The sequence below is a fragment of the Gobio gobio genome, assembly GCF_949357685.1.
Source record: "Gobio gobio genome assembly, chromosome: 24".
NCBI classification, from domain to species: domain Eukaryota; kingdom Metazoa; phylum Chordata; class Actinopteri; order Cypriniformes; family Gobionidae; genus Gobio; species Gobio gobio.
The window spans coordinates 42,169,336-42,183,609 of NC_137120.1; the positions used below are offsets into that span (position 1 = coordinate 42,169,336).

At 37.0% G+C, this 14,274-nt stretch overlaps 2 protein-coding genes across 2 annotated transcripts in view; one reads left to right on the plus strand and one right to left on the minus strand.

The window, feature by feature from the left end:
• LOC307120889 (uncharacterized protein) overlaps window positions 1–14,274 on the minus strand; it is a 678,898-nt gene that overhangs the window by 419,447 nt on the left and 245,177 nt on the right. The window lies entirely within an intron of this gene.
• cenpp (centromere protein P) overlaps window positions 1–14,274 on the plus strand; it is a 111,627-nt gene that overhangs the window by 94,907 nt on the left and 2,446 nt on the right. The window lies entirely within an intron of this gene.

The following is a 14,274-nucleotide window of genomic DNA, read 5'->3' on the forward strand; positions in this document are numbered from 1 at the left end:
GATAAATATGTCTGTGATTCACAAAATTTGGCCAGTTTGTGTATCTTTAGTCTGCCAATGAAAATATTTCCAAGGGAAGCTAATCAAGCTTTGCGTGTCGCTAACTGTTGTATAATAAGATTAATGAATATGAAATGTATTTGGCAGACTGTGTAGTGGCTCTGTTAGAAATATTAAACCATTGTTCTTTATGAATCATCTATCACAACATTTACATCCAAGATCTTTAACCTCTTAACCTTCTGTTTTTGAGAATTTTCTGCAAACGACACACACACCCAAATAAAAATGTCTGCAGCTCTTAAACCCTATGGTCTATATTCATAAATCTGCTCTTATTCTAAACTAGACACTTGAAATGTTGTTACCCAAGAGTCATAATAACTCAAAGTAGTATCGGAACAGAGTAAAACAAGGGCAAATATACATGTAAGAGACTCGCTGAGGGAAAAACGAGACTTTAATGTTGAGAATAACCTGAATATAAAATGTTTTGATTCAGATTTGTAGCTTCTGTGAGCTTTTATGTCAAGTGTGTGTAAACTGATGCACGCGGGACTCAATGGAGACGTCAGCAGTAGTAGTGTTTACTATAACTGCACAAGATAACGCCTTTTGATTGGTTACTACGCCCATCCATCAAAACTGTGCTGGCAAGGCATTAGCTAGGCATTGACTGGCCTTATCCAATGAAAACCATGGGTGCTATGATTGCAGTGTTCATTTTGACGGCAAATTTTGATTTAGTTTTAGTCATATTTTGGTCGCCTGAATTGTTTTTAGTTTTAGTCTAGTTTTAGTCTCCTAAAATCTAATGCGTTTAGTTCAATTGTAATACATTAAGCATTTAAGCATCACATAACCGAAAGAGCTCAATTCACTTTTTTGTTTGTATTTTAAAAACATCTTTATAATTTTTATAACTTTGTATTTCTGTTTTAGTTAGTAGGCCATATCAGGTTAAGCTAAAGCTTCAAATAAGTTTTTATTTTTATTTTTTTTAATGGTTTTATTTAGGGTTGGGTATCGTTTGGGTTTTTTTCGATTCCGGTGATAAACCGATACTTTTAAAATGGTAACGGTGCCTGAACCGATACTTAAAAAAAAAAAAAAGGCCACAAAACGAGGTGGATGACAATTTTTTTTTTTTATTTAAATTGAACCATTTATTAAAATTTTTATGTATACTTAAATGTATGAATATAAATAAATACAAAACACAATTTACTTATTTACAAATTATTTTTGACTTATTTACAAATTCTCAGTAAAACCTAAGCCACCTAACCCAACTACAGCAAGCCTAATATAACTCTAAATAACAGTTACAGTAATAACAGCAGAGTCTGTATTCTTGCTCTGCAACAAACCAGCTTCCAGCTTCAGCTTTATTTTTAAATATGATCATATTCTCTGGCTAAATATTTTAGAACGCATGGCCTTAATGTTTCCATGGCGACGCCTCATGTTTCTCACATGACACACAGCAGCCGCAATAGCGCTGACAGCTCAGCTGTATCGGGTTTATTTAGTTTTTTCTATTTATTCAAAATATTCACAAACTTCTTAACTGTGTCACGAACTATCTGATGTTCAAATGTGTGAGTGATTGTGTGTTAGTTGATCTATAAAGCGCAATGGGCGGCGCCATGTTAGTTTGCGCCTCAGAATCGGATCTGTCAGATTTACATCACTTGAGTTCATTCTCGTCTCACGAAATACATGAAAGTAAGTGACCAGTGAACTGGAAGAAGAATAGAGTAAACTATATAGTTACTATATAATGTGCATGTATCTGATGTGAATAAAACACGTAACGTTAGTCAAATTATAACCGTCTGAAAGGATTGTCATTGCCGCTTTCATAGACATCAGTGTGTGTTGTTGCTAGTACTTATGAGCATTTAAATGTCTGAAACCTGAAATAAACATGATGTGGTTGAAAACACTGAATAGTTGTCATGAGATGTGGTTGAAAACACTGAATAGTTGTCATGAGATGTGGTTGAAAACACTGAATAGTTGTCATGAGATGTGGTTGGAAACACTGAATAGTTGTCATGAGATGTGGTTGAAAACACTGAATAGTTGTCATGAGATGTGGTTGAAAACACTGAATAGTTGTCATGAGATGTGGTTGAAAACACTGAATAGTTGTCATGAGATGTGGTTGGAAACACTGAATAGTTGTCATGAGATGTGGTTGAAAACACTGAATAGTTGTCATGAGATGTGGTTGAAAACACTGAATAGTTGTCATGAGATGTGGTTGGAAAAACTGAATAGTTGTCATGAGATGTGGTTGAAAACACTGAATAGTTGTCATGAGATGTGGTTGAAAACACTGAATAGTTGTCATGAGATGTGTGACCAGCGCTGAGCGTCTGTCTCTGGCTCAGCCAAAGCGCAAAAGCATGTTTGAATTTTGGCACCCAAATGAGGAACCGAAATCTGCGTTCTGATTCGGGCCGGTACATACCGGTTATATAAGGTTTCGGTACCCAATCCTAGTTTTATTTAACTATTATAACCCTGATACTTTATTGAATATGTGTCAAATACTGGTCTTTCCTCCTGACTATGAATTAAATGGGAATTCAATTAAACACAGTTTATTGTGTAATCAAAAACGAATATATAATGCGTGACTTTTACTTATAACCAAGCTGGAAATACACCAGGACTCTTATTTTGAAATGTCTGCGCCTCTATTGTAGTTGCAGGAGCTCATTCAAATTCAGGAGATCAAATATGTATAGTTACAACCGTCTAAAACATATTACTATATAAACATCGTAAAGTAAACACTGTGATTATTCATCAGCATTAGTTGATAAACACTGGTCTGGCATAAGTGTGTGTTATTGATTGAGCCGCTCTGGAGCTGGATTGGGTGTGTGTGTGTGTGTGTGTGTGTGTGTGTGTGTGTGTGTGTGTGTGTGTGTGTGTGTGTGTGTGTGTGTGTGTGTGTGTTATTGACTGAGCCGCTCTGGAGCTGGATTGGGTGTGTGTGTGTGTGTGTGTGTGTGTGTTATTGATTGAGCCGCTCTGGAGCTGGATTGGGTGTGTGTGTGTGTGTGTGTGTGTGTGTGTGTTATTGATTGAGCCGCTCTGGAGCTGGATTGGGTGTGTGTGTGTGTGTGTGTGTGTGTGTGTGTGTTATTGATTGAGCCGCTCTGGAGCTGGATTGGGTGTGTGTGTGTGTGTGTGTGTGTGTGTGTGTTATTGATTGAGCCGCTCTGGAGCTGGATTGGGTGTGTGTGTGTGTGTGTGTGTATGTTATTGATTGAGCCGCTCTGGAGCTGGATTGGGTGTGTGTGTGTGTGTGTGTGTGTGTGTGTTATTGATTGAGCCGCTCTGGAGCTGGATTGGGTGTGTGTGTGTGTGTGTGTGTGTGTGTGTGTGTGTGTGTGTGTGTGTGTGTGTGTGTGTGTGTGTGTGTGTGTGTGTGTGTGTGTGTGTGTGTGTGTGTGTGTGTGTGTGTGTGTGTGTTATTGATTGAGCCGCTCTGGAGCTGGATTGGGTGTGTGTGTGTGTGTGTGTGTTATTGATTGAGCCGCTCTGGAGCTGGATTGGGTGTGTGTGTGTGTGTGTGTGTGTGTGTGTGTGTGTGTGTGTGTGTGTGTGTGTGTGTGTGTGTGTGTGTGTGTGTGTGTGTGTGTTATTGATTGAGCCGCTCTGGAGCTGGATTGGGTGTGTGTGTGTGTGTGTGTGTGTGTGTGTTATTGATTGAGCTGCTCTGGAGCTGGATTGTGTGTGTGTGTGTGTGTATGTGTGTGTGTGTGTGTGTGTGTTATTGATTGAGCCGCTCTGGAGCTGGATTGTGTGTGTGTGTGTGTGTGTGTGTGTGTGTGTGTGTGTGTGTGTGTGTTATTGATTGAGCCACTCTGGAGCTGGATTGTGTGTGTGTGAGCCTGTAGATTGTGTGTTTTCCAGAGGTTAGATCAGTTCAGATCAAATGTGTTCATCTGAGACTCAGATCATCAGTTCTGACCCCATCTCTGCCCTAATCCACCCTCACTAACCTCACTAACCTCACTATTCTCCTCTCGCTTTTATTAGTTGACCAAAATGACAGTAAGTTTTCCTCATAGTTTTTGTCGTCCAACACTAGTTTTTATTTAGTTATCGTCTCGTTTTCGTCAGTGAAAAAAGGTTGTTGACGAAAATTATTCGTCAACGAAATTAACACTGTATGATTGACACCTCGCCAAGCCTGTAATGCGCTTCCTGGATATATCGAGTCCCCAGAACGCCTGTGATTGGAGGAGAGAGACGAGGGAGGGCTCAACTTGAGCGCAAGAGTCCAAAGTACAGGCCAGAATGACGGAATACGGATTAGAATCAATAGTTCATTGAAAATAGACACAATTGATTACTTTAACTCAAAATGCTCATGCAAACAAAGGAGGATTTTTTTCCCTATTAAATGTCTGTAAATGATTTTCGTCATTACTTATGACCCATTTATCACAATAACATTTTGTTTCTGTTGTGTTTTTGGCCTTTGTGTGCCTTTATTTGAAGGCATAGGGTGGAGAGAGGGGAAATTGACTCTTTGCATTGACTTAACATGTAAATCACTCGCACGAAGCGCTTCATTCGCGTCCGGTGTGAACGCAGCATCAGACTATGGATTTATCCGTGTTTTAATATGCTCCCGTTCATAGAGATTTTCAGATGGACCCCGAGGCTTAGGTCGGGTATAATCTGCGATCTCTGACCCAGTTTGTTTGCTGGCTTCCATGGCTGAAATACACAGTGTTTTTCACCAAATGGCACGAATGCTATTGGGTAAACTGGCAGTAAACTTTATGCAACTTTGAAGAAACTCCAAATAGCCTTAATGAGTGGAAATTACACCATGTTATTTTCTTTCAGGCCAAACCAGCAGATGGACTTTAACAAAGAGCAGAGTTTACGACATTATGCCAGAGCTGTCAGAGTAAAACAATCTCCAGAGATGCCTTGCGTTTACTGTAAACATATCCAGTCTTAGACTGAAGCTGATATACACGATCATCAATATTAGTGGTGTATGGATTGAAGAGTTTGAACAATATGTTCAGCGTAGTCTTCATCAGGTTAGTTTATGAGGAGTGTTTAGCTGGGGTAAGATGAGCCAGCACCACCGGATGTTTTGACTCTCCATCAGGTGATGTCCGGAGATTTGTGACTCACCCAAGTGGAATGAGCAGCTGTGAATGTTCTGTGTTCCTGCTCTTCATCGGGAGCTGTTCATTGGCCTATACGATTCCAAAGGAAAAACATCATCTTCAATACTTTTAAATCAGAATAAAGTCAGTTGCTCCGCCTCTGAAATGGCTTTAATTGTCAGCTGACGTCAACAAGTACTCTTCTTTTTCAATCCCATCCCTTGAAACAACCACTTTTTTTTTTTTTTTTTTTGGACAAAAAACAGCAAAATACAAAACTCTCGTAGGGGAAAGAGAGTATACACATACATGTAATTACAAATGTAGTCAAAATACAAAAGTTAATAACTAAACAGAAAACAACAACAGAACAAAAAAAAAAAGAAAGGGGCTATTTATAAACACAAGTCATTGTCAAAAAGGGTTTTTTTTTTTCTTTTTTCCCCCTTTTCCTTTTTTTCTCTTTTTTGACTTTATACACACAATTCTGACTTTATACACACAATTCAAATCTGACTATCACACAATTCTGACTTTATATCACACAATTCTGACTTTATATCACACAATTCTGACTTTATACACAATTCTGACTTTATACACACAATTCAAATCTGACTATCACACAATTCTGACTTTATACACACAATTCTGACTTTATATCACACAATTCTGACTTTATACACACAATTCAAATCTGACTAACACACAATTCAAATCTGACTATCACACAATTCTGACTTTATACACGCAATTCAAATCTGACTATCACACAATTCTGACTTTATATCACACAATTCTGACTTTATATCACACAATTCTGACTTTATACACACAATTCAAATCTGACTATCACACAATTCTGACTTTATACACGCAATTCAAATCTGACTATCACACAATTCTGACTTTATATCACACAATTCTGACTTTATATCACACAATTCTGACTTTATATCACACAATTCTGACTTTATACACACAATTCAAATCTGACTATCACACAATTCTGACTTTATACACGCAATTCAAATCTGACTATCACACAATTCTGACTTTATACACACAATTCTGACTTTATATCACACAATTCTGACTTTATACACACAATTCTGACTTTATACACACAATTCAAATCTGACTATCACACAATTCTGACTTTATACACACAATTCAAATCTGACTATCACACAATTCTGACTTTATACACACAATTCAAATCTGACTATCACACAATTCTGACTTTATACACACAATTCTGACTTTATATCACACAATTCTGACTTTATACACAATTCTGACTTTATTCTGACTTTATACACACAATTCTGACTTTATACACAATTCTGACTTTATACACAATTCTGACTTTATATCACACAATTCTGACTTTATACACACAATTCTGACTTTATACACACAATTCTGACTTTATACACACAATTCTGACTATATCACACAATTCTGACTTAATATCACAATTCAAATCTGACTATCACACAATTCTGACTTTATATCACACAATTCTGACTTTATACACACAATTCTGACTTTATACACGCAATTCTGGCTTTATATCACACAATTCTGACTTTATATCACAATTCAAATCTGACTATCACACAATTCTGACTTTATATCACACAATTCTGACTTAATATCACAATTCAAATCTGACTATCACACAATTCTGACTTTATACACACAATTCTGACTTTATACACACAATTCTGACTTTAAAAAAAGTGGAAACGACCACTTTTTGGCGTCCCTGCCTACAAGTGAAATGGTGTGTGAATGCTACTGTTGGATTCCTCACACACTTACTGAAGTTATGAGGGCTGGACTCTTCCAGTTCTGTAGGGATGTTGACACTGTTTTCGTGAAGCAGGATGTTGAATTTGATTGAAACACACTCTTTCCACAGGAGATTTCCATTGGTTAGAATGGTCTGTATAATGTCAGGGACCATTTGAGATGTACTGTGAGACCCTGAAGACTTTCACATGATAATGTCTGTCAAAAGGTTGTATTTTTTTGCATTCAGACGTCTTTTTCCACTGCGGTAATGTCGGTTTGCTTCAGCATCTGGTTCACTATATTCCCTTATGGAACTTTTAACATAATGGAATATGTTAAGTTGTGCCAGAGAGCTTAAGTACTCCGCAGTGGCATGTGTGTAGTCAGCGGTTTTGTGTTTCTTTCCTTTTGGGTGCCTCAGAATCGCCCTCGAGGCGCTCAGATTAACGTCTCCGTTTTGGGGCATCCACTCTCTAGCGTACCTTGGCGCAAATTAAACAATGCTGAAACTAAACCTGCTGAGAACTCACTTCACAGGTAGACGATCGCAAACATCCCGACAGCATTGGCTTGACTCCGTCTGGGGCTTTAATAACTGTTGACAGGGATCGTGGGGAGCATAACATGTCGTTCCAGGATCAGACAATAGAGCTACAGAGTTCAAATAATGGTTGGGTTGTTTAAAGGGCGCTAAATTAATGGCTTCGTTGGAGGAAGCCTTGAAGCCTTTGGTCAGACCTGTGTCACATTTACCGAAAACACCGATGTCTTTTTGAAGAATTGTCAACTAGGCAGTTTCTTCATGAAGTTAAATATTTATCTTTAATGTAACAAAATTATACGATTTAATGTTTTCCATAAGTGCAGTTAAATCTTAAATATTTTAATTAAATACATTTTATATATATTCTTCCAAGTTTGCATACTTTTGGCAGGGGAGATGTTTTTAAATTTAGGGTCCAATTCTCACTATGAACTAGTTGCTTATTGTCATGCATGATATTATGAGTTTATTAATACTTATATTAATGCCTTATTCTGACCATATTCTACATCCCTTAATCCAGAGGTGTCCAGACTCATCTAAAGGGGTCAGATTGGATGTTGTGGTTCCTTCTCTATTATATCTATTATATTTCTATAAAACATGTTTGTTTATTGTAAACATGACAGATTTGACGAAAGCTTGAGCTGACAGTAGCTTGTGATGAGACACAGATGTGCATTTATAGATATTTAACAATATCTGGAAAACTTTCATCAACCAGAAAGTTTTAATGGGTGAAATTTAAATATTATTAGTGAGTTAGAACTTAATTCTTATTAAAAATTTAACAAGAGCTCTATTGAGATCACCACAGGTAAAGCCACACTGCTCTTATTTAGTGTTTCTGTCTTTCGTCTAGTCTAAATATATCTAACAATTCTTAAATCAAGATGCTTTTACTAAGGAAAATTATATACAATATTTTTTCTTGATTCCTGGGGAAAAATTTTAAAATGAATTGAGTTTTTGCTTAAAACAAGCTAAATGATCTGCCAATGGGGTCAGAAAAATAATTTCTGTTTGGGACTGAAGCAAGATTATTGTTCTGACCCCATTGGCAGATATATTTGCTTGTTTTAAGCAAAAACTCACTTCAATTTCATTTTATTTTCCAGAAAACAAGACAAAATATCTTCAGTCATTTCACTGATCTAGTAAAAGCATCTTGATTTAAGAGTTTTTAGATATTTAGACTAGAAACGACTAAAACACTAAATAAGAGCATGTTTAGCAGTGCACACGAGGCAAAAAGTAAAAAATATTATTTCTATATCTAGAATGTCTTTATGATATCTATAAACATATCAATACAAACGCACAAAACTGCAAGTTTATGACAAAAATAATCTGTAATTTGGCCTTTATTACTCATTTAATACATGTGTACTTTAAAAATTAAATAAAATTAGATATTAACCTACATTTCTGACAAATTACCGCGGTTACGGTTAGTGTTACCCCGGTTACGGTTAGTGTTACCCCGGTTACAGTTAGTGTTACCCCGGTTACGGTTAGTGCTACCCCGGTTACAGTTCGTGTTACCGCGGTTACAGGTAGTGTTACCACGGTTACAGGCAGAGGTGGGTAGTAACGAATTACATTTACTTCGTTACATTTACTTGAGTACATTTTTTGGGTAACTTGTACTTTTAGAGTAGATTTAAAGATGGGAACTTTTACTCTTACTCAAGTAAATTTCTTGTGAAAAAACTGTACTTTTACTTAGTTACATTCGGTGGCGTTCCTCCGTTACTGTCAAATGGTAATAATTATATTATATATATTAAAATAAGTGAATATGACTTTCGCAAGTCTCGCGAAACGTTGGAGAGGCTGCTTCGCGAGAGGTTGCTACGCATCACCCGCTTATAATTAGCGCGCGTTTAGTCGGAAGATGTGTGTGAGCTACGGGAGGCAGATCACCCGTGGCCTCAAGTTCAGTCTATGTTTTCACTCCAAGATGTCAAAAAGAATAGTTTCATAATGCGATGCATGCTGTGTGCACCAAAACGAACTGACATCTCTCAGCATACAAGAATTCCACCCTGAAAAGAACATGTAGCGGTAAGTGTCACAATGATGCCTATATTTGAACACTATTAACGGTCATTTGGTAACTATGGGAAATTTTCCCTTATTATAATACTATTTCACACACTGTCCGAGTGTTTTCCTCATATGCGCTCTTGTGCAAGCAATGAATCGTTTGAATCCTCCAAACAATACACGTCCACGAACAAACGTTCTCATCTTCACATTTACATATCCTTTTCTTCACAAAACGAAACAAATTGAATAGCCTAATGTGACGTCTTGCATTTATACACAAATCCGGACAGACACCTGTCTGAAGTGTAGAAAATACATACAAATAAAAACGGTATTGTATTTTATTCCTACCTAAAGAATAGCCTATATACTTATACAAATATAAGAACAAAGTATGTTTTAAAAAGAGCTCTAGTTAGCCCAGCACACCATTAATTTACACTGTTTAACCATTAATCTCACACACACACACACACACACACACACACACACACACACACACACACACACACACACACACACACACACACACACACACACACACACACACACACACACACACACACACACACACACACACATATATATATTATATATATAAGGTTCATTAGCTTACATTAGTTAACATGAACTAATAATGAACTGCACTTATAAAGCACTTATTTATCTTTATGTTAATTTAAACATTTACTAATGCATTATTAAAATATTGTTAATATTAGTCAATGCACTGTGAACTAACATGAATAAACCATGAACAGCTGGATTTTTATGAACTAACGTTGAAAAAGATTAACTAATGCTGAACAGAGGTGTTGTTCATGGTTCATGTTAACTAATACATTAACTAATGTTAACTAATACAACCTTATTGTTAAGTGTTACAGAGAGGTGTGTGAAAGCTCTCCAAGTAGCCTGAAATTCAGGGTTTTCGCTTATCAATCAGATCGAAAGTAACTAGTAACTAACTACTTGAGTAGTTTTCTCATCGAATACTTTTTTACTCTTACTCAAGTAAATATTACGATTGTTACTTTTACTTTTACTTGAGTAAATATTTCAGTAAGTACTTGTACTTTTACTTGAGTACAGATTTTGGCTACTCTACCCACCTCTGGTTACAGGTAGTGTTACTACAGTTACAGGTAGTGTTACCACGGTTAGTGTTACCACGGTTACAGTTAGTGTTACCGCGGTTACGGTTAGTGTTACCACGGACACAGTTCGTGTCACCACAGTAAACCGTGATAATGATGGTGAAGTGTTGTTAGTAAAGTATTTGAACTGGATCAGTGTTTCTCCTGATGTGTCGTTAGTGTCGTTGATTAAACGGCTTTAAACTGAATTAAATCACTGAGATGTGCCGCTCGTACCGCAGACGAACTCGAACGCTTCTCATTGGCTGTTGAGTGGTCATGTGATCGAGACACTCAGCCAGTAAACACATTTGTTCAGAGTTTGCGAGTTTCTCTGTTTCGTTCTGCTTTTGGTGTGTTAATGTTTCCCTAAAGTCTAGAGCCGCCCCCTTGTGTTGACATCGGGAAACTGCAGGATTTGTAATTTATGCGAGGCCACATATAATATATTTAAACAGACACACCGCGGCCGTTTGAAAATCACCCGCGGGCCGCATTTGGGACACCCCTGTGTTAATCCTATCTAATACCAAAACTAAACAACGACATCACTAACTGTTAATAAGCAGTAATTATGAGTCTATTGAGTCAAACGTCGTAGATAATAGTAAGTTAATATGAGAATTAAACTAAAGTGTGACCGAAGTTTGTTATCATCGATTTGCAAAGAAAGGCTGTAATGAATGACATAACTCTCTGACTGACTAAAGTCAACGTGTGTGTGTGTGTGTGTGTGTGTGTGTGTGTGTGTGTGTGTGTGTGTGTGTGTGTGTGTGTGTGTGTGTGTGTGTGTGTGTGTGTGTGTGTGTGTGTGTGTGTGTGTGTGTGTGTGTGTGTGTGTGTGTGTGTGTGTGTGTGTGTGTGTGTGTGTGTGCGTGTAAAAATAAACATTTGCACAGAAATGTAAATCGCTGGCTTTGAGAACGTAGCCGTGTTTAGTCTCTTCACAGGCCATAGGGAACATTATAATCATGGATTCTGAAGGTCCTGGTGTTTACCAGAGGAAACCTCAAGCTAATGGTGGATCTGACAGCATTTCCCAACGGTGTAATGTGGGAATCGGGGAAAAACTCTGGAAAGTTGTGATGTCTAATGGGAAAGTCTGATGGGTTTGTTTAAGGGATTGGTGACGCTCGTGTTGGTTTGGGTTATGGGAATGTTTTTAATTAGCTAGTTGAAATGCGGACAAATGAGGGGTTACATTTAAGAGTAGTTTAATTAGAGTCTTAATTAGTCATTAAAGCAGTTTCTCTATCTTTAATACGTCATTAAGTGTAAGGAAGCCTGTAATTTCTAACTGCAGTGGTTTCTGCAAAAGACAGAGAGATGGAAACATGTATTAGATTATTTACTGTCAGCTTTAAACGGCTCTGTCTATTCCATTTTCTCTTCTGTGGTTCTGACGGCATTACTATTACATGACTTATGAGTTATTGAAAAACACCTGGAATATTAACGGAAAAAGAAATTGCCAAACCTGTATACCTTTATTCTGTGAAATATCTGTTTTTAAGATAATTGAGTCTGATAAACGGTAAAGATTAATGGTAACACTTTAGAATAATGGTCATTAGTTAACATTAACTAATAATGAACTGCACTTATAAAGCGTTTATTAATCTTTGTTAATGTTAACTTCAACATTTACTAATGCATTATTAAAATCTTGTTAACATTAGTTAATGCAGTGTGAACTAACATGAACAAACCATGAACAGCTGGATTTATATTAACTAACGTTAACAAAGATGAACAAATACAGTAACAAATGTACTGCTCATGGTTAGTTCATGTTAGTTAATACATTAACTAATGACCATTATTCTAAAGTGTTACCGATTAATATAATCTTTACCGTTCATCAGTGGATCTGAATGATTCATGAATTAGGGTTAGGGTTAGGAAAAATGGTCAATGAACAAAAGGACAATACAATACACAACCTTTTTTATCAGCACTTAAATATGGGTAAGTTTCATAAACAACAACAACATTTTGAACAAAAAGCTGAGAAAATCATGTTTTTGTCACCTACTGCATCCAGATGAGATTCAGAGCGATGTTCACACACAGATGGAGTTCATCAACACCTCAAGAGCTCATCCTGGGCCCACAGCTCATTCAGAAACATCAGAAGGTTTTGATTTATGATGTTTAATGTTGATGATCATGTTATTTTACATATGTGTCTGCTTGCATACGATCGCTTGTTTCTGCGTCTTCTTCGCCTGTGTTTTGATCAGGTAATAGCGCCCGCTAGCTTATAACAGTGAAAACACAGTAATCCGTAAAATTCTGTGGTGGGGAAAGAGTTATATGACACTTTTAACACAGTTAATTCACACTTTTCAGGGGGTCTGAGCGCGGTTGGCCTGATTTTGGCCCATATGTGAACCCTCCAAACGATCTCTTACCCCTTTAAAGCGAACCGATCGATCTCATCATAAAAACACGCCATCTGAACACAAACCACTCTGGGCTTACTGGATTTTTCTGTTCCAGTGTAGTTTGGTCATCAGATGCCTCCGGATAATCGGCTGTTCATCACGGCTGCTGCTTCTGGCAATTCTCTACAAATTATTCGTTCACAACTTACACTTGTTTATTGCAGTTTCAACCACTTCCGCACTGTGTAAGAGAGAAACTGCGCGCCTTTAGTTTAAAATGGTGTCCCGAGCACACACACCTAAAGCACGTGCACAGAACGGCATCTTTAGCGTCCTATTGCATTTACTTTATTTATTCAGTTTCACATAAACATGTGGTTTTGTTTTAAGTGAATGTAAACATCTGCATTACTAGCCTTTGCAGTTTTCCATTTCCATTTCTTACTTGAATGTTGTTTTAAGGCAGACCTACTTTACCTGGACATTTTAAAGCAGTTTATTTAACCCTCTGGGGTTCTTCATTTATGGGTCACTCTCAGGACCTTCGGGTCAAAAATTACATATATATATATATCATTTTTTTATTAAAGCTGTATTTCATTTTAGAGTCAAGCCTAGGCCTCATGAAAGCTGATGAAAAATGAGATCGGAGCCATCCGGTGGACACATTGAGAATTTTTATCACGCAATAGCACATTTTTACCACTATAGTGGATCTTGCGTTTTATAAAAAAAAGAGTAAAATCGTAGCTTCATCGGAATGGTCCGAAACTTGTGATTTTATTGGTACTTGGTGTATGAACACCCACTTTTTTTTTACGACCACTTAGACTTTTCAAATCCTGTCCCCATCCTGTGTTTTTTGGGTGTTCATATACCAAGTACCAATAAAGTCACCAAGTTTCGGACCATTCCGATGAAGCTACGATTTTTTACATTTTTTATTTACAAAAATTCAGGTCAGGAATGACGGAAGAGCCCCAGAGGGTTAAATGAATCTTTTTTTATTATGTTATTGTATTGTTTATTTTTTGTATGCTGATGTTATAATTGCCTTCTGCAGTAAAATAGACATGATTCAAGGAAAACCATTCAAAATGTTATTTACAAAGCTGGATGTGTGATACAGCTAGTGCAAGAATATGAAGTATTGCAAAAATATATATTTTTTGTGTAAAAAGATAAACAACTCAATTAAT